Source organism: Alosa alosa, chromosome 12 (assembly GCF_017589495.1).
Source record: "Alosa alosa isolate M-15738 ecotype Scorff River chromosome 12, AALO_Geno_1.1, whole genome shotgun sequence".
Lineage (NCBI taxonomy): Eukaryota > Metazoa > Chordata > Actinopteri > Clupeiformes > Clupeidae > Alosa > Alosa alosa.
Genome location: NC_063200.1, coordinates 19,527,293 through 19,552,487, shown reverse-complemented (window position 1 = coordinate 19,552,487; position 25,195 = coordinate 19,527,293). Strand labels below are relative to the sequence as shown.

General features: G+C 40.0%; 1 long non-coding RNA gene and 1 pseudogene across 2 annotated transcripts in view; one reads left to right on the top strand and one right to left on the bottom strand.

Moving 5' to 3' along the window:
• The first annotated feature begins 250 nt into the window (after positions 1-250).
• The window catches only part of LOC125304494, a 71,302-nt gene continuing 46,357 nt past the window's right edge, over positions 251-25,195 (top strand). For both annotated transcript variants that reach the window (XR_007195246.1, XR_007195245.1), the window contains exons 1-2: positions 251-358; positions 6,649-6,760. This is a non-coding gene — a long non-coding RNA (uncharacterized LOC125304494). The remainder of the gene's footprint in view (positions 359-6,648; positions 6,761-25,195) is intronic.
• LOC125304483 lies at positions 9,219-20,288 on the bottom strand (annotated as a pseudogene).

Genomic DNA, 25,195 nt, shown 5'->3' with positions numbered 1-25,195 from the left:
TGTGATTTGTAGGCTACTGATTGGCATCTTGTGACTGCTATAGTCTTTTCTATCAGTGTGGGCAACATCCCTCTTTGAGGACCATAATGTCAATCTCCCATCTCTAATGTCTGTAGTGCAACAGAGGGCAGAACACACATCCCAGAGTGTAATCAGTCGAATAAGTAGGAGTGTTCCAAGTGGATATTTTGGAGCACACCCCTGGGCTATTTAGGGATTGGCTGGTTTATGGTCTACAGCTGAAGGCAAACCGTGCTGTACCAGTTGCCACTGCCCAAGCTCTCTCTCTGTGTTCGAAAAGCCACTGTGTGGGAAAGTTCAAACCAGTAGGCTATTGATTCTTCTGCTTCATTTTTTGGTATAGTATTCATACTTGAGATATTTTTTCTTTGCAATCTTTCAGTCACCAAAAGCCTGTATGGTGTACTGTAATATAATGACTGTATTTTTTTTCTGCTTCTACCCAACTGGGCATCTTACCCCTCTTCTGCCACACTTATGTCAGTCAAGAGAGTTTGGTGATATCAGTCATAAATTGCATCTTGTTTCAACTGAAAAGGCAGCTGATTTGACTACCCAACTGTATGACCATGCTTTGCTATAGCGATTTTCCAAATGACTGAATTGAAACCTACCAGTTAATCAGAATCCACAGAATTTTAGAGAATTTCCACATCTGCTGGTCAGTGTGAAGATTCATATTGTTATAGTTATAGTTAGGCTTGTGTTAATAGCTATAGTAATTATTGATGTGGATGGGCCTTAAGACAGGAAAGTATGCCAGCATTGTTTAATGTGGGCAGTTGGTACATTTGGGCAGTTGGCCATCTTTGAATGATCACAGGAAGAAGATACGAACCTATAACATCATAAAAATAACTAATGGAGCTAGTTTAGCTAATGGAGTTAAAGCGATGGTTCGGAGTAATTTCACCCTAGGGTCCTTTGCACCATGACCCCGAGCCAAACACCCTCCCAGAACCTGTTTTCCCTTGGTCGAACCCTGGTCGAGTAGCCCTGTCAGAAACTAATGCGTTTCTGCAGGCGTAATGGAACCAACTTTTATCTTGTAAATTACCCCACTAATAATGCCCTGAATGGTACAAAACTTCTACAGTATGTTCTTTACTCATAAAACGAAGCATTGAAAGTTTGTAAGTACACCAGGAGTTTATTTAAATAACACTTGCCTGATGGATGCTATTATCTGCTACTTAACCGCCAAGGCCGACGCTATTCGCGGATTTGGGAAAAGCCGGTAAAAGTCCTGGCAGGAAGCATGCATAAGGATGTAGATCCAGGAATGCACTAATATTTTGTTCGTAGTACAAGTTCACAACAATTATTAGTTAACACTAAGTTGTAAACACTTCGGAAAAAAATATATTAAAAACTGGATATAACAAAAAATGTTGATGTAATCGCTTCCTGCCAGGACTTACAGGTTTTTCCCAAATCAAGAAAGTAACGTCGACGCAGCGGTATAGTAGCAGATACTGTAGTAGCATCCATCAGGCAAGTGTTATTTAAATAAACTCCTGGTGTACCTACAAACTTTTCAATGCCAAATAAAAGTTCAATGCCAAAGTTCAATGCCACTTTATGAGTAAAGAACATACTGTAGAAGTTTGGTACCATTCAGGTCATTATTAGTGGGGTAATTTACGAGATAAAAGTTGGTTCTATTACACCTGCAGAAACTCATTAGTTTCTGACGGCGCTACTCGACCAGGGTTCGACCAAGGGAAAACCATAGACAGTAAAACAAATCGACGAACAGACTCCGTCATTTTCAATGGGAGGGCACTGAAGGTTTTTTCAGTTGGCTTGCCATCGTACTGCGCAGACTTGCACTTTGTGACGTTAGCCATCGAACTGAATCTTGTAACTCCTATGATAGATGGTTCACATAGAAATTCTTCTCACACTTCCTTCACCTTCAAAGTCATCAAAGTTAAACATTTATTTATGAAACTACCAGACATAATCATCTTCAAACACAATCATGGTAGCCTAAAACAAAACCAAAAAGTTATAGCCTATTCTATTATAGTTATAGTCTTTCCACTTTTCCGACCTACAGTCAATCCCATCGAAAACCTCTGAAATGATTAACGTTAGTGCCATTTTTTTTATTAGGTTTACTTGCCTCAATGTAATGCTTTACCTTAACATACAATGGTATTGCAGGCTACATAGCTTTGTTCATGAGTTTCCGTGCTGGCAAGACTAGCTTCTTATCCAAACAATACGGTTATCTCCCTACGAAACGTTAGCTTCCCTACCAGTGTTGGGAGTAATACGTTACAAAAGTAATGTAATTACTGTAATGTATTGCTGTTTGCGGTAACGCGGTAATGTAAGGCATTACAAAAAAAATGGGTAATATTTTACTCGGTACAAACTTCAGTAACGCGTGTTACAATGCATTTTAACCAAAAATTAAGCAGTGTTTTGTTTTGATACATATTCGCAAACACCACCGCGAGAACAACAGAGGAGAAAAAATCCACGCAAAATAGTAGAACGTTATCTCCTGATACTGGTTGAACTTGAAGATGACTGTGGCTGCAGCGGACTCTATTTGCGGGATGGACATAAACCTAGGCTACGCTCAGAGACAAGAATATTGTAACGTTTGAAGGTTTCAGGACGCCAAGAGTTGTTCAGAGCAAGCTTTATTAGCTGGGAACGAGGGCAGGGACACAGACACAGAACACAATGCACACAGGGCAGGTCAAGAATACACACACACTACACCAACAGGGGAGGTCGCAGCCCCCCACACAAAAAGGAGCACACATAAGGGGAAACTAAAAGGGAAACATGTCACACTAAAGACGCTAACTTTACACTTACAACTTACAAGAATAACGACATAAACCCCCCAACTGTTCGCTCTCGACTCCCAGCATGCATTTCGCGGGAGAACGCTAACACTGTCTTTTGTGCCGACGTTACAATATGAAGAACATAATAGTTAGTGCACTTTGTGCGAAACCGAAAGATCTCACTATGCCTCGCAAAATAGCACAAGTCATTTAATGAAACATCTAAAGTGGTGCCACGCTAATCTTTTTGATTCTTGATTAAACACAAACTTCTAGTGCATGTCAGCTTTAAGCTGTGAACTTGAATTCACAATTGAACTTAAAGAGAATTAAGAGATAGAAATGCAGAAAAAAGATTGTGTAGCCTGGCAGTGCCACCGTTCCCCACCACGCCAAGATCATGCACCTTTATGAGGGCACCAAAGGACAGAGGGGGCACCCACATTTAGCCTAACCAATGAATAGTAGCTTTACTGCAACCTGCATTTCACTCTTCATCAATAACGTTTACAATGTCAGAATGCCATGTACACCATGGTACATGCAAGTTTCATACTTTTTGGGTTTTCTCAATCTCCACCACGTAGTGCTAGAATGGAATTGGTGGGTCTTCAATAATTCGTTTTCCAAGCATTTACATGAAGCACATGATATGCCGAGTTGACAAAAAATAATCCATTTAGATAGCTAGGTGGATACCAGGCTCATAATTCACTTTTATTTGCAAAACGAAATGCAACATGTTATTGCATACTTTCCAAAGCAATGAAGGCTGCTTAAAACAACTTAACATTGTGCATATTATTGTTAATATTGTGCTATCAATGTAACTCAACAAACAAGGCTTGTAAACAAGAGCTGGCAAAAGGCATTATGAGAACGTGAAAAGATCAATGCTTTTAAAGTGACAGTGCACCATTTATAAGAAAACTGAATGTTTAAAAACACACAGTAATGGTCTGTAAATAATATACCTTTTATTTTACTTTAGGTGTTTGAGTTATCATTTAAATGTCACTCACTCAAAACCACTCACTTAGGGCACCAAAATGGTCAGTAGGCCACCATCTTGACATGTCTTTATTAAAGGAACCGTATGTAAGAAATGTATTTCAATTAATCATAAATGGCTCTGATATGTCACTAGATATTAAGAAATCATATTGTTTCAAATACTTATATCACTGACAACAGTAGTTTGGCCAGGATATTGTCATTTAAAAAGTGGAGTTGCAGCCCTCAACTGATGTTGATGTTGTCATGTTGTGTTTTGGCCTGATGCGCCACCCTCCACCTATCTACTAATCACAAAGTCAGTAGTGTTTCGGCATCCGTGTTGCCAGCTCTGCCAATCAGAGGGGAGGGGAAAGGGATACATCGCTCTACAGTAGTTTGAAAGTGATTGCAGTACCAGTTTTGGCCACAATCTTACATACAGTTTCTTTAAGCTTTGATTTACAATATAGTAGGCTCTCTATTGATTTTAATGAGCAGGCCTTAGAGTTACAGTATTTATATCACAATTTACCAGACTTTGACCTTTTGTCGGTTTTTAACAAAATTCTGACTATGATTGAGCGTAATAAACTGCATTTAGAATAGCAAATCCACATTTCCAGATATTTTGGTGAAAGTAACTTAAAAGTAATGCAATAGTAGTGTAATGCCTTACAATTCAGAGACAGTAATATTATAATGTAACAAATTACTTTGAAATGACAGTAATAAGTAATGCATAATACATTTCGATTTTGAAGTAACTTGCCCAACACTGTTCCCTACAACCGGACTTGCTAACTATACTTCTTACGGCAACCTCAACGTTACATACGAGGTAAATTGAGCCTGTTGTGCCTTCTATTGTTTATGTAGATTATACAGAAGCTACAACGTCGGCACAGGATATATGTTATATGAAGTTATGGGAGTTCAAAAAATCCTAAATGAATGGGCGTTCTATGGGGTTAGCAGAGAGTTGATAACCACTGCTCCATGGATGCTTCTACTTCCGGGAATTTGCCTGTCCCCTTGGGGAAAACAGGTTCTGGGAGGGTGTTTGGCTCGGGGTCATGGTGCAAAGGACCCTAGGGTGAAATTCATCCGAACCATCACTTTAAGGATGTCAAGTTGAGCATGAGCGTGTCACAAGAACAGCCCGACGTAGTCATCATTTTAAAATTATGGGAATGTCAACAGTACCAAATATGTCACTCACTGTGCATGCCAAGCAATTTAGGCTACCATTAAAGACCAAGGGAGCACTAAAGGTTAACCTGCCATTTTACATTCATGTCATAGCACTGAGAGGCTACATTTAAGGACCTGTTTGCTAATTATTGCAGCTTGGTGACTGGCCAATAGCTAGACTTTGAGAAATCCAGATTAGTAGGCCAAATTTGAATGACTGTTGTGTAAAAAATATATTGTTCTAGCCTACTTTATTGTATAAAACCATTTCATATATATGGTGTGCATAGCACACACGCTAAAGTTAATTTAAAAAAGGAATTTAAAAAATCCTCTTTTGGAAATGTATCTTTTTTTAAAAAAATGAGGGAAATCCAACATTTAAGGACAACAATTTTCTTTGTAAATGATTAATGTATCGAAAATAAATAAATGTTCTCCATTAAAATACAGGGTGCATAAGTATAGGAACCCTCATGTTAAATTCCCATAGAGACAGGCAGAATTTTATTTTTAAAGGCTAGTTAATAGGCCCACATCATCACATACCCTTCACCATACCTAGAGATATCATGGTTTTATGGCTATTTATTTTATTACCAGCTATTAGGCTAACTGAATTAAAACCATGGTGATTTTTTATTCATCTTTTTAGTCAACTTTAGCATGGCTGCCTAAACCTATGTACACCATATATATATATATATATGGTGTGCATATGTATATATATATATGTATACATATATATTATATATATTTTTTTATTATTATTATATTTTGTTTTCTTTTTTATGATGAGCTTTACCTTTTTCATCATTAAAGGCTTTTGATGCCTTTAATGATAGGACAGTGGAGAGTGACAGGAAGCAAATGGGAGAAAGAGCTAAGCAGGGGTGGCATCCTCAGGGACCACGGGGCGGGAATCGAACCCGGGGAACCCTGCACCATTCGCCGGGAATCGCCGGCGAACGGTGCAGTTGCGCCACAGCTGGGGCCATGATCTTCACCTTTTAAACTATTCTTTGACTATATTGCCCTTCTATGCTTTTATTTGTTATTACTGTTTGCTTTTGTTTATGTAAAGCACATTAAATTACCACTGTGTATGAAACACGCTATATAAATAAACTTGACTTGATTTGACTTCTGCCAAGTTCAGCCCAACATACCCACTCCTTAAAAATTGTGGGCATGTCAACAGCACCACATATAAGTCATTCACAGTGCTAAGCTGTGTAGGCTACTTTAAAGACTAAGGGAGTGAGAGCTTGTACTGAAGGTCAACCTGCCATATTTTAAGTCATAATACTGTACTTAACACTTAAGGACCTGTATTAGTAAAGCCAACATTGATGATATTATTATTATTATTATTATTATATTTCGAAGAAAGTAGGGAGCTGCCAAAGTTTGGTGAGGGATAGAGAAATATTTGACCAGTGAGTTATGAAATAAAAACTTAAGGGCAGTGACTTCACCATTGTAATGCATTTATATGCATTTCCATTCAATTCAGTCACTACTGTTTGATGTCTGTGCTGTGGTACTGTACTTCCACAAAGACCACTGTGAATGGTGTACATGTAAAACATTTTACATGTTTCAAAAACTTCTCTTCTTTTACCTACAGGATAGTCTGACATAATAAAAGACAAGTGTCACTGTAGTAACCTGTTGCAGCCTCTGGTTCTCATCAGCCACCTTGAGGCTGTAGTGCTGCTGTTTCACCCTCCCTGGAAAAGGTAAGAAGCAAAGATTCTAGAGTACTTTACTCAAAGATCTTTGGTAATGAGACATTCCACCCTGGTGGTCTATATACAGTATTTGGTTGGTTAAAGCTGAGACATTATACTGGCAGCCCCCTCAATTGTAGTTAATACATCATTTTAGGAGGAGGTGCCTGGTTCTTCATTATCTCATGCACTGAAAGGCCTTAATAGCACAGCCCTGGTAGGACCTAATAGCAACACAGGCTTGAGAGATGCAAGCCAGCAGGTCAATTTAACGTAAGTGTATTATTATTTGTTGACATCAAACCTGGAGAGGAATACTATACTTATAATAATAATAAAATTAAAATAAAAAACACACTATGTGGACACACTACATACAGTATACATTACACTACACTGTACAACATACAATGCAAGAAGACGGATACTGGTCACTGGTTACTTAAAGTAAAAATGTCCCAAGGTCTTCCCTAATTTAGCCAAATGTTGTCAGCAGGCCACGATTGAAGATCTTAAAATCCATTGTAGCCTATGATTGTTGACTCATTATCTGCATCCAAGAAACTGAGCCCATTCATGTTGTCTGTCCTTTCCTCTTGCCTGTAGAAATAAATTAATTATTAGTCTGAGTATATCCCATTGAGGATGAGTTTGTTGTGAAAGCTTATCCAGGAGGTAGCCAGTAATGTCTCATGAAACGAGGCACACTAGGATAGCTTTATCCACTGATGGTTTCCTTTAGGTGAATGTCCCCTATAGACCATGGTGGAGGCAACACTGTATCCTTGTTTGTTGGGATCTCTGTCTTTCTGTTTCTCTGTCTCCTCCATATGGAAACCAAAAACTCTGGACAGCATGTTGTTAATGTCAGTCTTTTAGAAAGAGGGTGCCATGTCATCAATATACCCCCAGTTGAGATAATGTTCAGGGGGAGCAACACTTATACTCATTGATGGTCAAAGCTGACACATCTGGCCATGATTGAGACCACAAGATATAGCCATTTGGCAAAGTTTGCAAGGTGCAAAACACACCCACATACCCAACAAGTAATCCAGAGAATGAATCCAAAAAAAGGAAAAAAAATATCAGTCCTCAATCTTTTCTGTGTGTGTCCTTTTTGGGGCTGGGCTTTATCTTCAAAGAGACAAAGAAGACATCAGTCCATTTGGGGTGGTGGATCATAATGAAAATCAATGGTTCCGTGTCATCCTTTTGGTGCTACAGTTTTGTGCAGCCTGGTCTTTCAGTGTCCTGGGAATCGTTGACACAAAATTACTGAAGAGAAAAAAACAATGAAAAAAAAACTCTGAGTAAATATATATGACCGCTACGCTAGCTAGCTTAGCTAGTGGCGGTCATAATAAAACACACTATGTGGACACACTATAATGTACAACATACAATGCAAGAAGGCTGATACTGGTCACTGGTTACTTACTGTCAAAATGTCCCAAGGTCTTCTGTAATTTGACCAAATGTTGTCAGTAGACGAAGATCTTTCTATCCATCCATTCATCCATCATCTCAGGATAGTTTTTCAATTCCATGGGTAACTTCTGTTGCCACTGAATCAACAATTGGTCAATTATTTGTCAACCCAGCCTATTTTTGGTCTGTGCATATTATGTGATAACATGTGATTTGAGTCTTACAATCAGATTTTCTGGAATATTGGTAGCCTTATGCAGACAACATTGAAAGACTAACTTCAGTGACTTTAGGTTGTATCAGCGATTTCAGGCCCCAAAAAGGCCCAAACATAAAATATCATAGTCATCTAATCTTTCCTAACGATCTGCTAGCTGCCTGCCCCATTAGCAGACTGTCAAAAAAACGTATCTCTGTAGGCAGCCTAGGCTCAGATCTGTACACAAAAATAATTGCTACCAACAAGTGTTGGCAACCAAAGGCAAAGTAAAGTGTTCCAACCAATAACTGACAAGATGCCCGTTTAGGAGAGTTTCAATTGCACGGGAGGGAGGGGGAGGGATTAGCAAGCTAGCGCTCTGTTTTGTTTGAACATCAACAGATTTGACATTACAATCACTGATACAACATTTAGGATATAAGACTTATTCTCTGGCCTTTGTTCTGAAAATGTACAGAATAAGATTACTGTCAAGATCCTAACAGTGATATTGCTACCAATATAAAGACTTTCTGTGCTCTTTCATGAGTTGCTAAAACAGACATATTTTGCAGTATATACAGTATCAGCAACTTGGGAGAAATTGGCATCCCAGTTTTTTAATTTGTGTATTTGTTTGTACATTTAGTTCCTTGCATGTCAAGACCCTGACAGAAATGCACTGACATTTGTTTTTTAAATGGTCAATGCTAATTTGTGGATGGGCTGCCAGTGGCAATAGGGAAATCAAAACATGTTACAAAATAAGAAAAAATGTTCTGACTGACATTAAAAACAATGAACTCATATACGGTATAATGAAGAAACTTTTATTATGTAGCAGTTACAGAATAGCCACAGTAATCAGGATATTAATCCAGCTGAGTGACAAGCTAGAAGATTTCACAGGATTTACTCTGCAGCCTCCTTGCCCTAAGACAGAGAAATTGAGAAATTTAATGTAATTGAGTAGGAACATATGTTGACTTACAACACATTGAAATATGGCAAATTAGATTTACCTTTCCAGAATCACGGCTCTTTGCTCTCATCTTGTTGACCTGGGATTCAGCAATGTCAGCACGCTCCTCAGCCTCCTCTAGCTCATGCTGAACCTTCCTGAACTTGGACAGGTAGCCATTAGCTTGCTCCTCCTAATAACGAGCAGATGTTTGATGAATACAGAGGCTTTAGTTCAAAGCAAACTTTATATATATTATATATGAAAGTCAAGACATTTGGCCATATAGGCAATATAAGAGACTGCTTACAGCTTCCTCAGCCTGCCTCTTGTAGGCTTTGACTTTCAGCTGCAGCTTGTCAACCAGGTCCTGCAGTCTGGTGACATTCTTCTTGTCCTCTTCAGTCTGAAAAGAAAAACAATCTGTCAATTGTTGTACTCCTCAAGTTAAATGTATTTCAATAGTGATTAAATAAAGTTTGTACCTGGTAGGTGAGTTCCTTCACCCTCCTCTCGTACTTGCGGACTCCCTTGACAGCATCAACACCACGTCGTTGTTCATTCTCAACCTCACCTTCCAGCTCACGAACCTTTACATAAGCAACATTTTCATTTCAGACATGGTCTTCATTTTATTCATTACATTCTGAACAATTTTCATCTCACCCAGGTTTAGCCACTCACCCTGGATTCCAGTTTCTGGAGTTGTTTCTTGCCACCCTTCATGGCCAGATTCTCAGCCTCATCCAGGCGGTGCTGCAGATCCTTCACAGTGACCTCCAGGTTCTTCTTCATCCTCTCCAGATGAGAACTGGTGTCCTGCTCCTTCTTCAGCTCCTCTGCCATCATGGCAGCCTAGATGATGGCATGATTGTTCATGGAAGGTAGCATGAAAATGTTCACATATTTAATATGTTAGGGATGAAATAATAAAAATATATCATACTTACATCAGTGATGGCTTTCTTGGCCTTATCCTCAGCATTTCTAGCCTCCTGGACGATGTCATCAACCTCACTTTGGACCTGAATCAGGTCAGCCTCAAGCTTCTTCTTGGTGTTAATCAGACTTGTGTTCTAACATTCAGAAACAATTTGTTAAATGTTAAATGATAAATCTTTTGAAAGTACCGTGGAAACGATGGAAAGAATTCTTTTATGTGAGGTAAAAAAATATATGTCCACCTGAGAGTGCAGAAGGCCAACACGCTCACTGGCATCAACCAGCTCCTGTTCAGCCACTTTACGGCCTCTCTGTCTGCTCCAGGGCAGCTCTGAGCTCCTCAATCTCAGCCACCATCAGGGTGTTTCTGCGCTCCACCATGGCAACCTGCTCCTTCATGTCTTCTTGTCCTCTGACAGCATCATCAAGGTGCAGTTGGGCATCCTAATAGAAAACATGGAATGACAATAGAGATGTCATGCTACTAATAGACAGCTCAGGTGTTTTATGGAGATACTTGTCAAATGGATAGTGATGGCGGTTAGATGAGATCACATAGTACCCTTGTACTACTTCATTCTATAACTGACCTTAAGTTGACCTTGTACATTTCTCAGTTGTTTCTGGGACTCAGCAGCCTGGCGGTTAGCATGGCTCAGCTGAATTTCCATCTCATTGAGGTCTCCCTCCATCTTCTTCTTGATTCTCAGGGCATCATTCCTGCTCCTGACCTCAGAGTCCAGAGTGCTCTGCATGGAATCAATCACCCTCTGGCTGTTCCTCTTGATCTGCTCCATCTCCTCATCCTTTTCTGCAAGTTTCCTATCAACCTCACCCTTGACCTGGTTGAGTTCAAGTTGGACACGAAGAATCTTGGACTCCTCATGCTCAAGAGTTCCCTAAACAAAGAAAATGAAGAATTTTTAAAAATTAAAACATCATATAACATCATCATTTCAGTTTATCAATGTGTAGAAAAGCCCGCCTGAATTTCTACCTCAGCCTCTTCCAGGGCTGTCTGGATCTCAGACTTTTCAGTTTCTACAGTCTTCTTGGCCTTCTCCAGCTCATGGATGCTCTTTCCAGTCTCACCAAGCTGTTCAGTCAGGTCCGAGATCTCCTCTGCAAATATGCATGTTACAGGATATTACAGTAAACAATATTATGTGGATGTTTAAAAATATTTTTGATTGAGATATGGATTGGGTTGATTTGACTCACGTTGCAAATTCTTGTTCTCCCTCTTCAGGGTCTCCAGGTGGTCAAGAGACTCCTCATAGGAGTTCTTCATCTTGAACAGCTCAGTGCTGAGAGAACGAGCCTCTTTCTGAGCACCCTCCAACTCTGCCTGACCCTCCTCGTACTTCTGCTTCCATTCTGCCAGGACCTTTTAGAAACAGTTTTTGTTGTGAGGCTTATATTTATTCAGTTTTTACATACATTCCACATTTCAATGATGTTTTGGAGGCATTACCTTGTCAAAGTTTCTTTGCTTCTTGTCAAGATTGGCAGCTAGACCATTGGCTCTCTCCACATCAATCATGAGGTCCTCAACCTCACCCTGGAGTCTCTGCTTGGTCTTATCCAGAGAGGCACACTTGGAGTTGACAGCCTCGATTTGCTCCTCAGCCTCCTGCAGACGCTGAGCAAGCTTTTTTCTGAAAATACCAATAGATTGATGTCAGAGGGACATTATGGGTTTTTCTGAAGAAAATCCAAGGCTTTAATTAACATCCGAATTCACTTGTTTTGCATCTTTAGCACATACTTGGACTCCTCAAGCTCCTCAGTGCGCTGGATGGCATCAGTTTCATACTTGGTCCTCCACTGAGCAACTTCGCTGTTGGCCTTGGACATGCCACGCTGCAGTTCAGCTTTAGCCTCCTGCTCTTCCTCAAACTGCTCCCTCAGGAGGTCGCAGTCATGGCGTGCAGACTGAACAGCATGGGCCAGGGCATTCTTGGCCTATTTGTTAACAAGTGAGGGTGTTAAAGCCTTTCACATACTGTGTTCTATGTAGTCCAATTTTTTTTCTCTTGGTGCATCAGTATATCAGTACCTTGACCTCCTCCTCATTCAGTCTCTTCAGCTCCTCAATTTGCTGAGTGAAGGCCTGTTTGCTTCTGGTCAGCTGAGACACAAGAGCATCTTTCTCCTCAATCTGGCGGCCAAGCTCACCATTTTCCGTCTGAAGTCTTGCTCTCTGAGCACTGAGGTCATTAACCTGACGGGCAGCCTCATTACTCTTGGACTTGATTTCACTGAGTTGGTCCTCAAGGGTGCGGCACATCTTCTCTAGATTCCCCTGTTTATGAAAATGTCCATTAGTAGCAAAATATGTATTGTAAGTTGGTTTGTTTAAAAGATAACATGAGTGTAAACATCTCATCAACCTTAGCTTTAGCAACAGCCTCCATGTTGCTGGCGAGATCATCAATCTCCATCTTGTATTCACTCTTCTCCTTCTCAAGCTTCTGCTTGACACGCTGAAGGTTGTCAATCTGCTCTCCCAGCTCAGCCACACTGTCGGCCTGCTTCTTGCGGAGAGCTGCAGCAGTGGCTTCATGCTGCAGGGTGGACTCCTCAAGGTCACGACGCAGCTTCTGGAACTCAGCCTCACGCTTCTTGTTCATCTCAATTTGAGCAGCAGTGGCACCACCAGCCTCCTCAAGCCTTTCACTGATCTCCTCAAGTTCCCTGGAGAGATCAGCTCTCTGCTTCTCAACCTTGGCACGAGCTGTACGCTCAGCCTCAATCTCTTCCTCCAGTTCCTCAATGCGTGCCTATTGATAACAAGAATATTGGTAAGACAGAAAATTGCAAAAAAGCTCAGATTTTGACTCGCTAGAGAATAATTAAACCTGAAGCTCCTTGATCTTCTTCTGCAGCTGAGCACCCAGTGATTGTTCATCCTCAATCTTGCTAAGAAGTTGGCTTGTTTCAAAGTCCTTCCTATGTCACAGTAAAGTAAAATAAATGTTAGTAAACGCTTACACAAAAGTGTTTAGTCGTATTAAGATTAAAATTTTGCATAAATAGTGTTGTTCAGTGGAATCATGCATTACTTCTTCAGCTTTTCCTCAGACTGTTGCTTGTCATTCTCCAGATCCATTATGTTCTCCTGGGCCAGCTTCAGATCACCCTCAAGCTTTCTTTTAGTTCTCTCAAGGTCCATACGGAGCTTCTTTTCTTGCTCCAGGGAACCCTCAAGCTGCCAATTTGAAGTTTGAGGTGAGCATATGGAAAAGGTATCAAATGTATATTTTTTTATAAACTCCTGTTGGTTAAGAACTTACATCATCCACTTGCTGTTCAAGCTTAGTCTTTGATTTGGTCAGAGTGTTGACTTTGTCTTCCTCTGCCTGAAGATCATCAAGAGTCTGCTGATGGGCCTCTTGTAGGGCTTTCTTCTCCTTTGTTAGCTTAGCAATGGACTCATCCTGGGAGGCCATCTCTTCAGTTAGGTTCTTGACCTGCACATAGACAGTTTTGAATTAGTAAACAGTGTAACTATGATATTTTATTTACAACACACTTGATCTGCCCTTTAGAAATCCAAACCTTGTTCTCAGTGGCATGTTTCTCCTTCTCCACTTTGGCCAAGGTCAGCTCCAGATCATCAATGTCCTTCTTGAGCTCAGAGCACTCATCCTCCAGTTTCCTCTTCTTGGCAGTCAGCTCAGCATTGATTTCCTCTTCATCCTCCAGTCTCTCAGTTGTCTCTTTGAGCTTGGCCTCGAGCTGGATCTTACTTTTGATAAGACCTTCACACCTCTCCTCAGCATCATTGAGACCCTCATTTCCCTATTGTAAATATAAGATAGAAGCATGCCATCTGATTTGTATTGAAAACACAATGCTGCGACTGGGTAATGGTATAATTGTGAACATGAAATGGTACAATATACACTTACAGATGCCACTTGAAGTGCCAGGTCATTCCTCTCTTGCACCAGAGCCACCATCTTCTCCTCGAGCTCCTTCTTCTTGGCCTCAACCTTTGCATGGACATCTTTAAGTTTGTCATGCTCCTCCTTCAGGGTGGCCAGCTCCTTCTCAGTTTCAGCACTCTTCAGTAGGGGCTTGATCTTGTAGTAGACCTTCATCCATGGCCAGTGCTTGACATTCATGAATGACCGTATATTGTACTGGATGGTGTAGATTGCCTCTCTATACAAGACAGGTGGTGCATTTTATCTTTAAACCTTTTATGTTAAAGTATGATTAAAGGAAATGGGTAGCAAGTGAAAAAGGACCACATGTAATACAATTCGAACTACAGTAATATTTAAGACTTCTAAGCCCTAATAAAGGAAATAAATTACCTCCTTTCCATCATCTTGACAAACTCCTTCCTCATAAGGTATGCACGGCAGAGAGCCTGAGTCATTGTGACCAGGGAAGCCAGTTTCTCATCTCGCATCTCCTCAAGGGTACCCAGCAAGCCAGCTTTGAAGAACACCTAAGAGATGAAGGAAAATATCAGCATGAACTTGACACAGAAAAAGCTTAGCTCTTGTTTGTACTTGTGATAAGCAGATTGCATGAAACTTATCTACCTTTGTGTGTCCAAACATGTACTGGGTGTGATCAACATCAATGGATCCCAAGAGCTTCTCAGAAGCCTTCTTGTTATCAATGAACTGACCCTCGGGGATAACACTGGCATTCAGCACTTTGTATCTGGACAGAAGAAATACATGCACATATACGTTATTCATTTTCTCCTCTCTAAATGCAGTATTGATTATGTCTAATACTCCATTGGCTTTCTCAGTTCACCTTTGCTTGAAGTCACCATATAGGATTCTGCTTGGGAAACCCTTTCTGCAGATTCTGATACCCTCAAGTACACCATTGCACCTGAGCTGGTGGATGACCAGGAAATTCTGCATAAGACCTGTTAATATAGATATATGTGTATTTGTCAAGGAAAATACAAGTTAGAACTATGCAATGTATAATATTAGCCATGTTTTCTACCTGGTTTCTTAATTTCATTTGGAATCAGACAACGCACAAAGTGGGGATGGGTGCTTCTCAAGTTGGTCATCAGTTTGCCCAAGTTCTCCTGTAGAGATAACAATGCAGTGAAATCATCCCCTTACCTCTCTTGAGGATGATTGATTAGTGTTATATTGGTTTAATATACATACCCTGAACTGAGATGACACAGTCTGCATGGAGCCACCCTTCTTCTTACCACCCTTCTTACCACCACCACCAGCAGCCTCTGTTGACATAGAGACAAGTGAAAAATATGACAGTTGAGTTACCTGCATATAAAGTTTGTAGAATGGATATTCCTGTATTAGCTTTTATACAGCTTTTTGTTACCCTCAACAACAGGTGGGTACAAGACAGGCAGGAGTTTTACTCCTGACTTCTGGTACAGCTGCACAACAGAATCGTTCAGTGGATCCTTGTTCTTGTCAAGCCAGCCAGCGATGTTGTAGTCCACAGTGCCGGCATAGTGCACCAGGGAGAAGTGGGCCTCAGCCTTGCCTTTGGCAGGCTTGGGCTTCTCAAAGGCCTTAGTCTTGCCAAGATGCTGGTCATACAACTTGTTCTTGAAAGTGGTGTCAGAGGCCTTGGGGAACATGCACTCCTCTTCAAGGATGGCAAAGATACCCATAGGCTGTTAAAAAATATGTGTGGTTTTAAATAAAAATCATTATGAAATAATATGAATCTAGTCCTTCACAATTTTGATTAAAACAAACCTTTTCTATAAGCTCAATGCAAGCGGCCAAGTCCATGCCGAAGTCAATAAACTCCCAAATAATGCCCTCTTTCTTGTACTCCTCTTGCTCCAGAACGAACATGTGGTGGTTGAAGAACTGTTGCGGTTTCTCATTGGTGAAGTTGATACACAGCTGCTCCATGCTGTTGAACTGTGATTGGAAAAAAATGGAAATAGAATGTCTCCAACTGAAATTATATTACATTGTTCTTTGAGTGAAAATGTATTAAATTATCCTCACATCGAAAATTTCAAAGCCAGCAATATCCAGAACACCGATAAAGAACTGCCTTGGCTGTTTAGTGTCCAACATCTGGTTGATACGGATGACCATCCACAAGAACATCCTCTCATAGATGGACTTGGACAAGGCTGATACTGCGTTATTGACCTGAAACAGAATATTCCATCAGTGGTCATGCTATGCTCAGACCAAAAAGTAAAATATTTATATGATAAAAGCAGGTCATTTCATGGGATTTGATATCTTTAGTGAAGTTTGAAAATAATACCTGTGGCACAGTCTGACCCTTGGTGACAAACTCATTTCCGACTTTCACTCTTGGGTAGCACAGAGCCTTCAGCATGTCAGCAGAGTTCAGGCCCAGGAGGTAAGCGACTTTGTCAGCATCTAAAAACAGGGCAACAGTGTAGCATTTAGTTATTTGAAATTTATAGCGATCAAAACTTTTTCATCTCCTCTCCTCTTTTAATTTTTTCTCCCTAAATCAAAAAGTTTGGCCAAGATAGTGTAGGTTAAAACAATATCACAAAAACATGAATGTATCGGAGTGACCACTGTTTTGTATATTATTGTGAAGTGAAGATACTTCCTGAAGGAAACTAATCCTGAAGGAAATTAAGATTACAAATATCCATTGATATACATGTTGATATGAATAACATGATGGTACAGTAGGCTATATCAATTTTGTGTGTGGTGTAGCAGTGACAAGGTTACTGCTTGACCCGCCAGTTTGTGTCTGCTAAACATAATTTATTTTAAACTTTAATTCAACATAATAAAATGTTCTCAATAAATAAGACTACCTTGTAGTTATTACTAGACTGATTCAGTAGTGTGTCGTAACCTACCCTCAGTGCCATCAGGCTCAGCCTGCTCCTCACGCTGCTTCTGCTTGAATTTCATGTTGCCGTGATGGAGCACAGCACCAGTCAGCTTGTAAATGGTGACTTTCTCCTCATTACTGAAACCCAGGATGTCAATGGCTTCCTGTAATGATACATTATTTGATTATTTTAAAGCTTTATTCAAGAAATTGAAAGGGAGAAACCCATTATTGGAAGACTTACATCTGTGGCATCCAACTCCTCTTTGTCATTAATACTCGCCACAGTGATCTGACCCTGACTGCACATTGGGAAGTCATAGGGGTTGGATGTGATGAGGCACATTTCTGTCGGGATTAAAAAATGATTTTACAAATTTTAGAATAGCATGTATTGATTTTTGAGCGTTTGGTGAAAATATTAACCTTACCTATAATTTCAGGCTTGTGGTTGGTCATCATCTGGAAGAAGATGTGGTAGCCTCTCTCATCAGGAAGCTGGAATGTCACTCTAGACTTCTCCAGCAGGTCTTTTTACACAGGGAAAGATGCATTTTAATTGGATACATTTAAAGCAATGAAAGAGCATTTCTACTTGGAACAATTATACTTACAAGTCTCAATATCAGCACTAGCCAGTTTTCCAGAAGTGCCAAAATGAATTCTGATGAATTTACCCTGTTTGAAATTACATTTTCATTTAGCTGATGCTTTTAACCAAAGCTGGTTACATATGAGGAAAATATTGAAGTATTCAGTAAATATTCAAATACTCATAGCCGTAAGAGCATACGTGGAGTTTGCGAGGGTGGGGAGCAGTGATAAGTCTAATGATTCTGTTAGCATGGAATAACGTTGTAGTTATATGGTCATAACACGAAAATATGGACATAAGGAGACATAACGATTTTTTAAACGATGAGCTCCAAACAAAACAGTCAGCCATTGGGATCTAACAAGGATACAACACAAACAACAATAACCGATAATGACGATAGGCAAACAGACACTGTTGTGAACTTGGAGGGAACTTTGAGCAGCTCTGGATCAGCACCAACCGCTAGCAGTACTGACATTCATCCCACAAATGCACTAGCCACACTAGGTAACGCATATGCAGGACACAAAAAAACAAAAATTACTGTTGCACTAGTCTGGACATCTTGCCGTGCCAACGTTGCAATGAAGGTTGCCTAAATGCGATGTATATAAATTTGCTGTCAGCTTACTAATTGATTGTGCATTTTGTTTTATTACACTTTGTTTAAACAGTGAAGGGGAGAGGCTTTTTATCGTGTCATTGGATTACATCAAAATACAGATTTTTTTTCTAAACATAGAACGTTTTATAGTGTGATTGCGCTTCGTTTCTGCATTTGGAGAGGCATCTCAACAGACTGAAGGTCAAACACTTCCTTTGATTCCTGGATATCGCGCTATGATTTAGGAATCATGTTTTTTGTTTTGTTTTGGGGGAGGGGGGATTTTTAGAATTTGGATTGGATTAATTGAGGACAAGTTGTTAAATTACAATGTCATTAAAAATCTGCTATAAAAATAAATGTGCTCGTGCTATAATACCCAAGTGGTAGGCCAGGTCTCAGCTGCTACAATTAGTTTTCTTTCTTTGCCCCCACTGGCTCGAATGTCAAACTCCGCTTATGCCTACTGTAAGCTTATGCCTACTGAGTAGGCCCTAACAATAAATACTGCCTTTACTAATACAAAAAGCAAAAGATGATAGTATAGGGGTTTAAGTAGAAATCACAGGATGATTTTAAAAAGTGATACTAATAGATATAAAACAAAGTACATGATAAATTTGAGCTTTTTTTTGCTTTTCTAAAAACGAAAAAAAAAAATCACGTGAGAAATTAGATGAGAAACTAAACTTACGAAACGTGAAGAGTTGTCATTCCTCACAGTCTTGGCATTACCATAAGCTTCCAGCAGTGGGTTGGCGGCAATGATCTGGTCTTCAAGAGAGCCCTGCACGTCAAAAGATATATTGTTACTAAAGTTCATGTCTGTGTTGCTATGTGATAATTAGCCTATAAATATGCAAGTGGTCCTATACCTTAATTTTTCCACTGCTGGCTGGTGCCTCTGACTTTTTGCCACTAGACACTGCAATTGTTGCAAAGTACTGGATGACACGCTTGGTGTTTACAGTCTTGCCAGCACCAGATTCTCCACTGTATTAAACAGAATATATTGCAATTTCCTATATCACAATTACAAAGTGTACCAGAAGAGTACATAGAATATGATGCAAAGATTTAGCCCTCTATTAAAACTGTAAAAAGTTTTAAGGGATGCATTGACACCTACGTGATCAGGACAGACTGATTCTCCCTGTCTGTGGGGCAAAATAGAGATTTACATATATGGTTTATTTTACATAAAAGAATCAAATATACAGTATAATGTATCAATATCATTCAGTGTTGGCTTTAAAAACAGAAAGCATACCTTGGAGCATGAACTGAAATGCGTTGTCAGAGACAGAGAAGATGTGGGGTGGGGCCTCCACACGCTTCTTGCCTCTGTAGGCATTCACCACTGCTTGATCATATACAGGGAGCCACTTGTAGGGGTTCACAGTGACACAGAAAAGTCCAGAGTAGGTCTAGAATGAAGAAATAAAGAAGATTGTTTTTTCAGCTTTTCATTTTTTTATTTTATTTTTTTTATTTAGTCAAAAGTGTAATACTTACGTAGATCATCCATGCTGCATAACGCTCTTTGAGGTTGTACAGGACGGAGGCTTCATTGAGGTGGGTCATCATGGCCATGTCCTCAATTTTGTCGTATTTGGGAGGATTCAAGGGGAAGACTTCGTCTTCCTTCACTGTCCTTTCCTAAAACCAATGTAAAAAACAGCTTAACAAAGAGATGTATTCAAGAAACTTTCTGTGATAATGTAATTTTCAGAACAATTTCATCAGAACAATTTAACTCCCTTGCTAAAGTACCTCCTTGATTTCAAGCGTTTCAACAACAACTTTGCCTCCTTCCCTCTTTTTTATTGTACCCTTGATGTACAAGTCCTCTTTGTCAACCACATAGCAAGCAGTCTTTGCATCAAAGGGCTTGGTTTGGGCCTCAATTCTCTCCTTCTCAGGCTTACGAAGGTAAATGGCAGCTGGGCCATATTGGGCCATTTCACCGTCCCCCATGGTTGCTGGTTACTGCATTAATCAGAAACATGAAGAGCAGACAGTTTTGACATAAAATGCTTTTCATAATCAGACATATACAGACACAGTACTGCAAATAAAGTGTCATCATCATCAAGGGCCAAAACAAGGAAAACCACTGTTGTTTACCAGACCTCGATCTTATATGTCCTCCTTATCAATCACATAGGGTACTCAAACTGTACAAATCTTTAAAAAAGTCAAATACAACACAGTCTTTTGATATCTAAATAATAATGGAGCCAATGTATTTACTGCATTATTTTCCTGAAATCTAATCCCATCCCTATCATACTAATATACACATTGAATATACACGCATATCCAAAACTGAAGTTATTTATTTAAGCAATAAGCCCTGAGAGGTCGTAGGTTACACTGATTTTAGAATAGCTAAGGGACACAGCTAAGTTGTTAGGCACAACAAGCTAGCTGTTCTAAAATCAGTGTAACCTATGGATTTGAGTGGCTTATTGCTTTTTTAAAATAGTTACTACAAATAAGCTATCTGGCAAGATTTCATAAAACAAAGGTACAATAACGAGAAATCTAACAATTTATTTATAGAACATCATTCTTCCGCCAATAAATATATTTCCTCTAGCTGAATGATTGCCAAGCAACGTCAAGATGCAGCTTCTCTGACTTTTGTATCATGTTGTGGTAGCACAATAGTATAGAACAAAGTGCGGTTAAGGTGTATGTTTGGCTGAATCGCATTCGATGCCGTTGTAAAATCCAGCACAATCATAATCAAGGACCAGGTGTAGGGATATTCGACACAATCTGCTGTAAAGATTGAATATGTTTATACAAATCAGGCTTTAAATAGAGCTACGTCTGTCTAAAATATTTAGTTGACTTGAAGGCAATTAGATTATTTATTTGAATTGTTTGGCTGTTCACATAAATCCGGTGTACCTTACCTTTTTCTCCCAAGACCAGATGAATTTTCCTCAGTTGAGTATCTAAAAATGAGAAAACATACAAAGTCAAGTATTTAGTGTAGAAAAATACCAGTAAATTTAATGTAAATAAATTGTAGCAGTCCATGCTTAGTTCCATGCTTTAGAGATGAAGAGATGCAGTCTGCCATCACACATTCTGTAATAGGAGGAGCCCACTCCTGTCTGCCCAAGTCTGTGAAAGGTATGACTTACTGTGACTCCCCCTCGCCTTCTGCCCTCGCCTTTTGCAGCCCTCCACAGCCCTCCTTATATTAGCCGTATTCTGCCAACTAAGCAGAGCTCCAATAAGGCAACGTGTTTGGACCTATTTAAACATCACCTCAACCTGCCACAGTAAAATAGGTTTCTCACCTCAAATTGAGGGCCGTAATTAAACTATGTTGTTCCATTTTTTGACTCAATTTGTGAAATAGTTGTGTGTGTATTTCATTCAATTATGGAATATAGGACTTCAAAAGTTGCAAAAACATTTGATATCTAGAATTGCTCATTAAACATATGTGGCTATACTGTATTTTTAACTGAGCAGAAAAGGGGCAGGTCGAGTAATGTTGTCCATAAATATGTTTTATGATACAAATGCAATTGTTATCATAGACTAATTAAGGGTAATGCCTGCTCCATAATTCTGTTCACCTATGCAATTTTCCTTTTATGAAAGCAATTTGTTTTTCAAATTTGTGTGGTTTGTAAATATTAGTTTACTAACTGTTGCTCCCCTGTGGTCTGTAAGCTCCCTGTTGCAGAAATATGACAGCATGGTATTACAACTATGGAGCTTGTCCATATTTGGAGAGCCACTAATCAAACCATGCAGTGCAGTGTGCACAGGGCCCTTATTCAAAAAGCATTTTATCTTATACCACAAGGAGTACTAAATCACACTAAAAGATTTAGCTAGTCAGTTTTTCAAATTTGTGTTGTTTGTAAGTAAATATTAGTTCAAATGTTATACCCCTTTGATCTGTAGCTCCCTGTTACAGAAATATGACAGCATGGCATGACAGCATGGCATTTCAACTATGGTGCTAGAGGCTGGTAGCACTTGAGCCACCAATTAAATCACGCAGTGGGCAGTGTGTCCAGGCCTCTAGAGGGCATACAAGAAACCTGTCACTATAGTCGCTTCACTTTAGGAATGCTGCCCTAAAATTTAGCCTACTTGTTCTACCAGTGCCAAAACACATGTGACACATGCCCAGTGGTTAAAGTGGGATTTGGCAGGTGGGGGAACCTTAAAATCCAGTGTCGGTGCAACGGGGAGAAATGGCACACCGTTGGACATCATCTTGTGTTGTGGTGTATCAATAGTTTTTGGACAAGAATTACTAGCTCCTTGGTCACCTCTGTAGGGTACAAGTGAAAATGTAATTCATTTATTTTAACAATATCATCGCGCTATATTGTTGTTGGTAGGCCTATGAAATAATATATTTATTATTAATGTATCTGGGGTGGCGGAACTATGCCACAATAATAACTAACCCTTACTAAGAAAAATTCACAAAGCATTTTAACCCTAAAAGTAGTCTGGGACAGTATAAAGTCGAGAGTAGGCCTAGCCTACTCCTAACTCACTAAGACCTAGGCTATTCACAAACAATCCTAGCAAGCCGCTTTGTGGCATTTCACGTCGGCATGTTTTGAAATGAACATATGCGGTTACAGGAGCGATGGAATAGCCTAATTGTAGGCCTACGTTGTAACTAAGGGATGCAATAATATAAAGCCACCAACAAACTAGTAGGCTATTGCATGTAGGCTAAAGTTACGGAGCCCTAGAGGGGTCATCGCAAAATGTTTTGCATGTTGAGAGAATGTGCGCTCGTTTTACTAAATTGTGCTCTAATTCCCTCGCTAGAGGGAACCTTATTGCATTGGGTGGGTATTAGGCTACCACTAATACGCAGTAGCCAGTGGCGTAACAAACCAATGGTGGGCCCAGGTGCAAGTGCGCTCCGCGGGCCCCATACCTACATCCTTTGGCCCAGGATGAATTAGCTCTGATACATGCAATACACATTAAGGGTGACTTCAATTGTTTATGCAAAAGGCCTGAGGCACCGAAGTAGTTTAGTAGTTACAGATTACAATTTCAAATAAAAAACACACGACTACATAGGATCCATTACATGTGAAAACATTAAAAATAATTTTATTAACAGCCTGCAGGCCAGGGTAATCTAATATTACTGCATTAACATCAACTCGCATGGAATTATGGGAACACTCAGGGCCAGATGTACGTACATTTGCGACCGTAGCGTTATCAGCGCCATGGACACACCGCAGATTGCGAACGCTGTCAGACCCAAGTTTCCGTCGTATTTATCAATCGTTCAATCCTTAGTGTAAACTGCGCCTTTCTCTGTCCTTCTTCGCCCATAAACTCAATTTACGAACGTCCACAACTGAATGGCAGCGCCTACAAGCGCAGTTGAATGAAGTTAACTGATGACAACATTAAAAAGAATCAAACGTTTAGCGATCATGAAATAATACCATACATGATAAGATGTCAACAAGCAGGGAGATAATGAAGATCAGTAGTTCTACTCAAACTACTTGTGCACGTAGGCTATGGAAGATTGGTCAAATCTAGCAAGTAGGAAAGTTTAAGTGAATGACGTGAAAGTGAAAGTAAGACATGCGAAAGGCCAATGAAAGTTAAGGTTGCTTTTGGTAGTACAAATACTTTCACCACAAAACTGGTGTTCTAAATAGCGATTCTGTTGTCTTTGAAAGGTTCTCTTATTGGACGATTGAACTGCAATGTGGATTAACACCTGCTTTTACAAAGCGGAAGTATTTAGGGCGCAGAATAGACGCGCTTTCAGGAGCAGTCTTTGTACATACCGCGGAATACATAACTAGGCGTTCTTTACTCTTCCCCTCCCATCTTTTTACGCTAAACTCCCACTTTCCCCTGGATCCTCCCATGAATGCATATGCATGACATGACAATCGCAATCTGCCACTTTCAGCTCCCGCGACAGGCAGTTTGCGCTTTTACATCATTGTGGCCTGTTTGTACATACCTCGCAATGATTTTACACGCACATTGCGAAACAAATACGCCTGAAATGGGCGCAAAAGCGTTAGTACATCTGGCCCTCAATGCGCCTTTTCAACCCTCTGCTGAAACTGCAAGCGTAGATTGCTTATAAACTCGCACTGCGCAGAAACAAAACTTAATGTAGCCTAACTTATTTAACCGTGCAGAAACCAAATAAAATCATTCATATGCATACAATCCTCAATATGCGTGAATTAGGCCATTAGAAAAAGGCCATCTTACGAGCCTATCGTTGTGCAAAATCGTCAACGATGTTCCCAATATTTAATGCTCTGGCTCTCGTATTTTCAATGGACAGGATAGCTAACCCACTGAGCCTCTCCTGCCCCATGCTGCTCCTTAGGTATAGGTCTTAATAAGTTTGAGTTTGGAAAAAGATCGCTCAGCTGTTGCAACAGTCAAAGGCAATGTCAGAAACAACATGAGAGCAGTACACCCTTTCCCCTTGCTCTTTACACTCCTGCCGCTTCTTGCAGCCGCTCTTGTGTTTGAAGGGCATTTTGGTCGGAACAATGACTGAAATGTGCAGCCACCATCCATTCAAAAAATCACAACAAATCACTTAGCCTACCCAGAAATCCTTGCTGCATCTCAGTAGAAAGAAAGATACTCTGGCGAAACAGTATGACGACAAGATGGTAATTTGATTTAGCCGTTTTTATTTGACAGTTTGATTCTTAATGGTGAAGTTCTAAAAAAAAAAAAAGGAGGCAGGGCGGGGGTAGCGACGGGCCCCGGGAGGTCACGGGCCCTGGTGCGACTGCACTTGCTGCACCTACTATAGTTACGCCACTGGCAGTAGCCTATTTGTACCAACAGTAGGTCTACGTGTTGTAATTGTTTGGGAGCTTGTC